The 8,458-nt window shown below is 37.5% G+C and overlaps 3 protein-coding genes across 3 annotated transcripts in view; 1 reads left to right on the top strand and 2 right to left on the bottom strand.

The window, feature by feature from the left end:
- LOC117341382 overlaps nucleotides 1-1,789 on the bottom strand; it is a 10,715-nt gene extending 8,926 nt beyond the window's left edge. Inside the window, exon 1 of the mRNA XM_033903236.1 lies at nucleotides 1,584-1,789. The gene's annotated coding sequence lies outside the window, so the exon portion shown is untranslated. The remainder of the gene's footprint in view (nucleotides 1-1,583) is intronic.
- Nucleotides 1-8,458, top strand: part of LOC117341380 — a 137,747-nt gene that overhangs the window by 62,306 nt on the left and 66,983 nt on the right. The gene's annotated exons all lie outside the window — the stretch shown is intronic.
- Nucleotides 1-8,458, bottom strand: part of LOC117341378 — a gene marked incomplete in the record, with an annotated part of 106,213 nt that overhangs the window by 50,504 nt on the left and 47,251 nt on the right.

Genomic DNA, 8,458 nt, shown 5'->3' with positions numbered 1-8,458 from the left:
GTAAATTTTTTTGGAAAACATTTACCGCACTGTTTTTGGCAAACACTGATGGTGCAAATATTTGTTTTATTTTTGTTTTATTGCATTTTTCAACATTTCTGAATCTGTTTTCTCAAGATGATTTTGAGAAAATAATGAAACACTGATTTAGGCAAAGCTACAATAATGATGTTTAGACATCGTAACAAGTAACAGTGTATCGTCTATGTTAAGAAACAAACCATCGCTACAAAATGTACACTTTATGTCTGTGAGGGAAAGTCCATAACTTAGAAATATTAAATGAAACCTAAGGATATAATCTCAACGAATATTTGTTGTAATCTTAGAATAGCTATATATCACCTAAGAATATAATAGTATTATTCTGAATTTTCAATTAATACACTGAATAACTCAAAAATTCTAAGAAAATCATCAAGTGCTTATTTTTTTCATAATTTGAAGCCATATTTGGCCCTTACATCTTCTGATGGATTTGTATGTTATCAGTGAGACTGGATTAGAGCCACACACGGTTCCAGTGAACGGTTCACACATAAACGTGGTGTTGGTGTCGTCATTTTTCACATTGTAGATAAGTGTACTGGTACGTTGGTAGTTACACCCGGACGTCACCAAACCGTTATCATTCTGGTTAATGTCAGCTGTAGTTGGGTAGCCCTGAAAACCAGAAACCAACATTCTATTCCATAGACCATATTCCAGTTTGACATGAGTAATACCTGACAACTTCACCGATTCAAAAGAAAATAAAAGAATAATTATATTATAAAACTTCTGCAGAGTTATCTTTTTCATTTTTTTTTTTTTGTAATTTTATATACATGGCATCCCCTATTTCTTTGCGACAACACATACAAAATTAACAAAATTGTCATATTTTTCGATTACACAGTTGTAAAGGCACATAAATCGTTTGTAGACTTACAGTATATCCTTGGTCGGTGGCACGCTTGTAACACCATGTGTGGGTTTTTTTGTCACTTCCTACAGTGCCTGTACACGTGAATGTCAGTAATATACACTCTCCACATTGGGGAAGGGAAACACGGTCATGTCGTTAGAGGATATCGGTTGAACTGTGATAGAATGCATAATCTTTTCTATGATGTCAGCAATGCAATTTGAAATTAATACAATTATCATCAATTAAAGGTAAATATTATGTCAATACAATATACTCTTGATCATGATTAAAAAATAATTTAAACAAAATAATTTGCATAAAATCTATATTTTGGTTTATAAGTTTCCTTCCTTTATTTGATTTTGAGTTGGAATTAATTATAGTTTCCCTATTATATCTGTATTTTTTGATGTTTTGTTACTGGTCTTTATGATGCTTACATTTCATATTATTATATAGCGAACACAGACATTTCTCAATACTCTTCAAATTGCTTTTGTAAAATAAAATTTCAATTTAATCAAAATCAAATCACTTACATCAGCTCGGAAAATAAGTGTATTATCAACACAGCAGAAATTTGAAGCTGGTGAATTAGTTTGTCGGTGACAGTAATTTCTTCTTTCTTTTAGATATCGTGTGAACACAACTGGTTGACTCCGGAGATACAAACCTTTAGCTGTAACATATTTTTCAGCATCAGCTACACCACCACTTCCACCTGTTAGAGTGACTCCCATATTACATTGGTAAGCTCCGCCATCATTACAGTTTGTCCTATTTGTGGCGATTGTAAACACAAGCTGAGCTCCAGATACCGTGTCCACATTTCCTGTGGCTGACACCCCCGTTCTGCTCTGACTGATAACGTTACCCCAGGTGAGTATCGAGGATGAGGTGGCTTTACTATAGGTAACATACACTACAAGTTGATAATCTGTAGAACTAGAATTTTTCAGAAGACTGATATTACCGATATCTGTGATTCCGGCTGAGCTTGGAGTACAGGTAAGTCTGAGTTCTGATGTTGGTGTTTCCAAGGTACTTGGTCCTGTTATGGTGACGGACTGACCAGACACTGAAACACAATAAAACATGATAGAATGATTGATACAGGACTACTCGCTCGATATGTCGACAGTTCAATAGTCACAGACTTGTAGCCAGTAACTTAAAATACAAAATACCAAATCTAAAGTATCGATTTGTTTACCCTGATGCATATAGTTACCGCCGCAGCTACCTCAGACGGTAACTATAGGTTACCAGAGGTACGGTGTCTCCGCCTACATCCCCAACCCCCTGCGATGCCGGAACTGTCAAAAGTACGGACATCACGAGGACAGATGTGGACGGAACACTGTCTGCGAACACTGCGGACGTGAAGGCCACACAGACAACGACCAATGCAACATTGTTGGCAAGCGTTGCATAAACTGCCAGGGTAACCATGCGGCCTCATCTCGAGACTGTCCTGCCTGGAAGAAGGAAAGGGAGGTCCTCCGGGTGAAATATACCGAGAATATTTCCTTTCCTGAAGCCAGGAGGATTGCCGAGAGCAAGGACAGCACAAACCCAACGTTTGCCACAATTGTTAAACAGTCGTCAGCAGGTACCGTCTCGGTGAAGGATGCCTCTATCCAAGCATTTGAGGACCAGTCTGCCTGGGGTCCAGATGCTCCCGAGATGGCAAACCTACCTAAATACAAACAATTATTTGGGAGAGCCTCACGCTGGAGTGCCACCCCCAAACCTCCAGAGCCTTCAAAACCCATTAAACACACACCACCACCAATCGAACCATCGCCATCGTCTACAAAAACCAACACAAACGAACGTAAATCTAAGGTAGGTGACGACCACCATAGACGACGAACTCTGTCACAGCCGTCGGTCGACACCTCCCGAATTACCAAACGACCTGCCACTACACCACATCAAGACCAAAGAACACCAAAATCTAGGGTTCGGATCAAAAGGCATCCCTCCCTAAACAACAAACCGGCCAAGGGTTCAGATGACCCTATCCTTGGCTACAACAGGTATGACGTTCTTATGGACGACAGTGAACAGCATATCACCAACGTTGCTGTTACTAGACAGCCTACACCAGGCAGCCCTGTCAGTCCGAAGAACGACCAGCATGAACCAGGATAATGGCCAACAATAACAACACGATCATACAATGGAATATACGCGGACTACGAGCAAATATAGAAGAGTTTCAAAATCTATCGAAAGAGTTTAGACCTGCCTTATTTTGCCTACAGGAGGTCATGTTAAAAAACACAATTACCCTTAGAAATTTCTCGCTGTATAATAGCACCGCAGCTATAGGAATCAAAGCAGCAGGAGGCGCAGCTGTAGGTGTCAATAAAACTATTCCTCACAGAATGATCACGTTAAACACAAATTTACAGGCTGTCGCTGTATGTGCAACTTTACACAGACAAGTAACAGTCTGTTCAATTTATCTTCCTCCAAGCGCTGCTTTCACTAATGAGCAACTGAATAACCTCGTTTCCCAACTCCCAACACCATACATAATTCTCGGAGATTTAAATGGGCATAACAGCCTGTTGGGCTCTCCGAACACAGACGAGAGAGAGGAAGACGTATTGAGGAATTTATAGATAAAAACAACTTGTGCCTTTTAAACAACAATACCCCAACATATTTACACCCTGCTACAGGCTCCCGTACCCACATCGACCTATCACTATGCCATCCCTCCATTTTTCTCGATTATGACTGGAAGGTTAATAATGATTTATGTGGGAGTGATCACTTCCCTATTTTTCTAAATAATATTGGGACTCCTCTTGATAAAACACCTCCTCGATGGAATATGCACAAAGCGGATTGGGTTCAATTCCAACACGTGTGCAACGAGGAGCTTACTGTAGAAAAAATAACTAATCTCGATGATTCAATTAAAACATTTACCGAAACTCTTACTTCTATTGCTGAAAAAACGATACCAAAGTCCGTTCCAAAACCTACAAAGTTTCTTTTATCTGAAGAATCTTTTATTAATAGATCCGGCCGAAAAGCAGCTCTAAGACGATTTTTGACTTCCCCAACTGTCGAAAATTACAATAATTTTAAAATTTGGAGAGCAAAGGCTCGGCGATCTATTAAATCCGATAAAAAGAATAGCTGGAAGGAATACGTTTCTAAAATAACTTCAAACACATCATCTAAAAAGGTATGGGATCAGTTGCGAAACATAAGTGGAAAAAGAAAAACGGCACCATCATCCCATCTTATCAATAAAAAACAAATTTTCTCTTCTAAATCAGAAATTGCGAATGTATTTGCCAAAAATATAGCCCAAAACTCATCAGCCAAAAACCACTCCCAAAAATTTCAACGATTTAAAAAAGAGAAAGAAAAAAAACGCCTTAATTTTAAATTCTCCAACACAGAAAGTTACAATAAACCATTCGATCTCCTAGAGTTGCTTGAATCTTTAAACAAATCACACGATTCAGCAGCTGGTCCTGATGAAATTCCATACCAATTCCTGAAACATCTACTGGAATCATCCTTACGTTGTCTCCTATATATTTTTAATCAAGTCTACGAATCTGGAAAGATCCCAGATTCTTGGAAGGAATCTACAATTATTCCAATTCATAAACCTGGTAAGGACACCACTGAACCAAATAATTATCGTCCAATCTCTCTAACGAGTTGCATTTGCAAAACACTTGAACGGATGATAAACACTAGACTAGTTTGGTTCCTTGAATCCAATAATATTTTGAGTCCACTCCAAAGTGGATTCAAAAACCGCAGAGGAACAGTAGACCATCTGGTCAGATTAGAAACCTTCATTCGAGAAGCTTTCGCGAAGAAGGAGCATCTTGTCGCTGTGTTCTTTGATCTGGAAAAGGCATACGATACTACATGGCAATATGGTATTATGAAAGACCTGCATGAAATTGGTGTACGTGGGAATCTCCCAAAATTTATTTCAAACTATATATCTGACAGACATTTTAAAGTTCGCGTAGGTTCAACTTATTCCGAAACAGCAAAACAGGAAATGGGAGTCCCTCAGGGTGGGATCCTTTCCGTAACACTTTTTGGTCTGAAAATCAACAGTATAACTAAATGTCTCGGTAAGTCGACTGAAGGGTCTCTATTCGTCGATGACTTCTTGATCTGCTATAGGTCGAAGAACATGCACACGATAAAACGACAACTTCAACAATGTTTAGGCAAACTACAAACATGGGCGGATGAAAACGGCTTTAAATTCTCCAGATCAAAAACTGTCTGCATGCACTTCTGCCAAAAACGAAAACCACATAATGATCCAGATCTTACATTAAACGGTATCACAATTCCAGTTGTCGAGCAGACTAAATTCCTCGGACTAATTTTCGATTCGAAACTCTCCTTTGTTCCACATATAAAATACTTGAAAGATAAGTGCTCAAAGGCAATGAACATTTTACGAGTACTATCCCATACTGACTGGGGTGCAGACCGCGAAATGCTTCTGCGACTTTATAGGGCATTTATTCGATCAAAACTCGACTATGGCTCCATCGTTTATGGATCGGCACGAAATTCCTACCTGCAGATGCTGGATCCTATCCTAAACCAAGGATTACGTCTAGTACTTGGTGCTTTTCGAACAACACCTGTGCAGAGCCTTTATGTTGAGGCAAATGAACCATCCCTAAATGACAGAAGGAAAATACTTTCTCTTCAATATGCCGCCCAATTGAAATCCAACCCGAAAAATCCGGCTTTTGACCTTGAAATACCAAAACATATTTAATCAAAACCAAAAACTTTTACCAACATTTGGCATTAGAATTTCTAACTTTCTTCAGGAACTTAACATCAGTTTAGACAACATAGGCGAGTACACCGTAACTGATGTACCACCATGGCTTGTCGAAACACCTGATATTAACCTTACTCTACATGAGAGGGCAAAGTCGAGTGTATTACCCGAAGAGCACAAATCTTCTTTTCGGGAGTGCATTGCAGATTTTCCTGATCATGTTCAGATCTACACTGATGGCTCAAAAGATGGAGTAAAGGTCTCCGCAGCATGCTATTCCGATCACCACTGCTCTTCAATCCGCTTACCAGATGGTGCCTCTATCTTCTCTGCGGAAGCATGTGCCATCGATTTGGCCCTCGACCATATCGAAGAACAACGCATCAGAAAGGCAATAATTTGTTCCGACTCTCTATCCGTCCTTCAGAATTTACAATCACGAGATCCAAAGAGCATACTCATACAAAACCTTGTTTTACGAATATCTCGTATCTTAAAAAATGCAAAATAACATTACTTTGGATTCCGAGCCATGTCGGAATTAAAGGCAACGAACTTGTTGACCGCCAAGCAAAACTTGCTCTAAATCTGCAACAAACAAATATTAAAATACCATATACAGATTTCAAACCTGTAATTAGTTCTGCCATTCAGAGTAAATGGCAGCAACGCTGGTCTCTCGAGACGAGCAACAAACTTTTTAAAGTACAACCAAAACTTAAAACATCAAAACCAAGTCGGAAGGATCGTAGAGAGGAAATAGTCCTCTCTCGGCTCCGTACCGGGCACACATATCCTACTCATTCGTTCCTTTTGAAACGAGAGGATCCACCGGTGTGTTATGCATGTGATGCTCAATTCACAGTGCAGCATTTTTTAATAGAATGTTCCGATTTCAAGCACATTCGTGATAAATACTTTCGAGTCCCGGATATGAAAACCCTTTTCAGTTCCGTGGATTCGAAAACAATATTTAGCTACTTGAAAGAGATCGATCTATTTTATAGACTTTGATGTCTTTTACGTTACTGTCTTTGACGTTCTATTTATAACAAAGTTCACATAATCTATTCGTACATATTATTCCACATAATCTATTCGTACATATATATATTTTACCATTTTTAACCACCTTTTTATCAATGATCTAAATATACAATACGGATGCTTTTAAAAATGACAAATTTTATCTGATTTTAACTTTAAAAATAAAACATGTTAGAATATTGTTTGGCCCTAAATGACCCTAGTTGTCGATGGGCCGTAAAACATAAACAAACAAACAAACAATGCATACAGAAATATATCAAAATTATTCTAAACAATTTTGGAGTTTGTATCCGTAAGAACAAATAACTTCCATTATCAGACACGGGTTTAATTACATGGTGATTTAATATTACAGACTAGTAATCAGGGACTTAAAATAGAAAATACCGAGTTTAATTTAGAATATGTATCAAGACAATAATTCCGTCCAATCGAGGGCGATGAATTGTTTACGCTGATACAATGTATACATACAGAAATATCTTAACATTTTTCTAAACAGTTTTGTAGTTTGTATCCGGAAGAACAAATTACTGATCCATTATCAGACACGGGTTTAATGCCATTAATTAAATTACAAATTACTTTGTGAAAATGGCATTACCATAACCATTAAACAAATTTGAAATGTAATTCATCAAATAAATAGATTTCCAATGTAATAAAATAAATACCATTATACGTACACATGTTTAGATTCTTATCAAGGAAACACATGTTTGACTTATTCTGATCTAATGACTGTAGAATATGTTAGTATCAACAGGTCGATCTTCTAATTCTAGTATTTCAAATGTGCTTCTTCCTGCTTTTGTGACAGATTTACAAGAAATATAATACATTCAGAAAGAAACGAAAACAGATATTTTATTTTACCGTTGAATTAAACATTTGAACAATAACGTGACTAAATTTACAATGTTTTGTAAATATGTGTTATTTACCTAGTGTTAATTTCACAAGTTTGGGGAGAGTTGTCCGGACAATATTGAAGGTCGATAGATAGACAAGATATAGACCCTCACCCAATTGTCTGTCACTGTCCTTTGTTAGTGTATGCAATTTGGTCTTTGTTTTTTGTTTTGATGTCTGTGAGCTACACAGGTATTCTGTTTGTATAAGTACTGATTGTTTAGCTGTCAGTCTGTGCGTTAGTTTGCCACCCTCCAGTGGTGTAGTTCATTGTTTACTTACCTGTATAAACTGCTGTAGTTAAAATGAACAATAAATGAAACATGACTGGTGTATTCCCCTGTATGGTGAACATGTAATCGTTGTTTAAAAACTGTCCCAACAATTAGGAAGTTACGATGTACCTGGTTATAACAACGTAACGCCCGGGCATGTCCACCGTATCATCGGAAAACACGCTATAGATCTCTCCAATCGTGAGAAAAAAAAATATAATAATGATTAATGACAATCGCTTGCACACCTTATCGAATACCACTTAGGTTGAGTGAGGTCTATTGCATACATTGTTAACACGACTAGCCACGTAATATATTAAAAATACGTCTGAGGTTGTAAGTATGGCAAGCCAAGTTGTCATTTATTCGCGGAGCAATGCTGATCCAGTATTTTAACAAATTATTTAAGATATATATTATATAAGAAATCTTATATGTTATATGTTTATGAGATATCTTATATGTTTATAAGATATCTTATATGTTTATAAGATATCTTATATG

The sequence above is a fragment of the Pecten maximus genome, chromosome 13 (assembly GCF_902652985.1).
Source record: "Pecten maximus chromosome 13, xPecMax1.1, whole genome shotgun sequence".
In the NCBI taxonomy this organism is placed as follows: domain Eukaryota; kingdom Metazoa; phylum Mollusca; class Bivalvia; order Pectinida; family Pectinidae; genus Pecten; species Pecten maximus.
The sequence above is the reverse complement of the archived record's forward strand: the minus strand, read 5'-3'. Positions and strand labels throughout refer to the sequence as shown.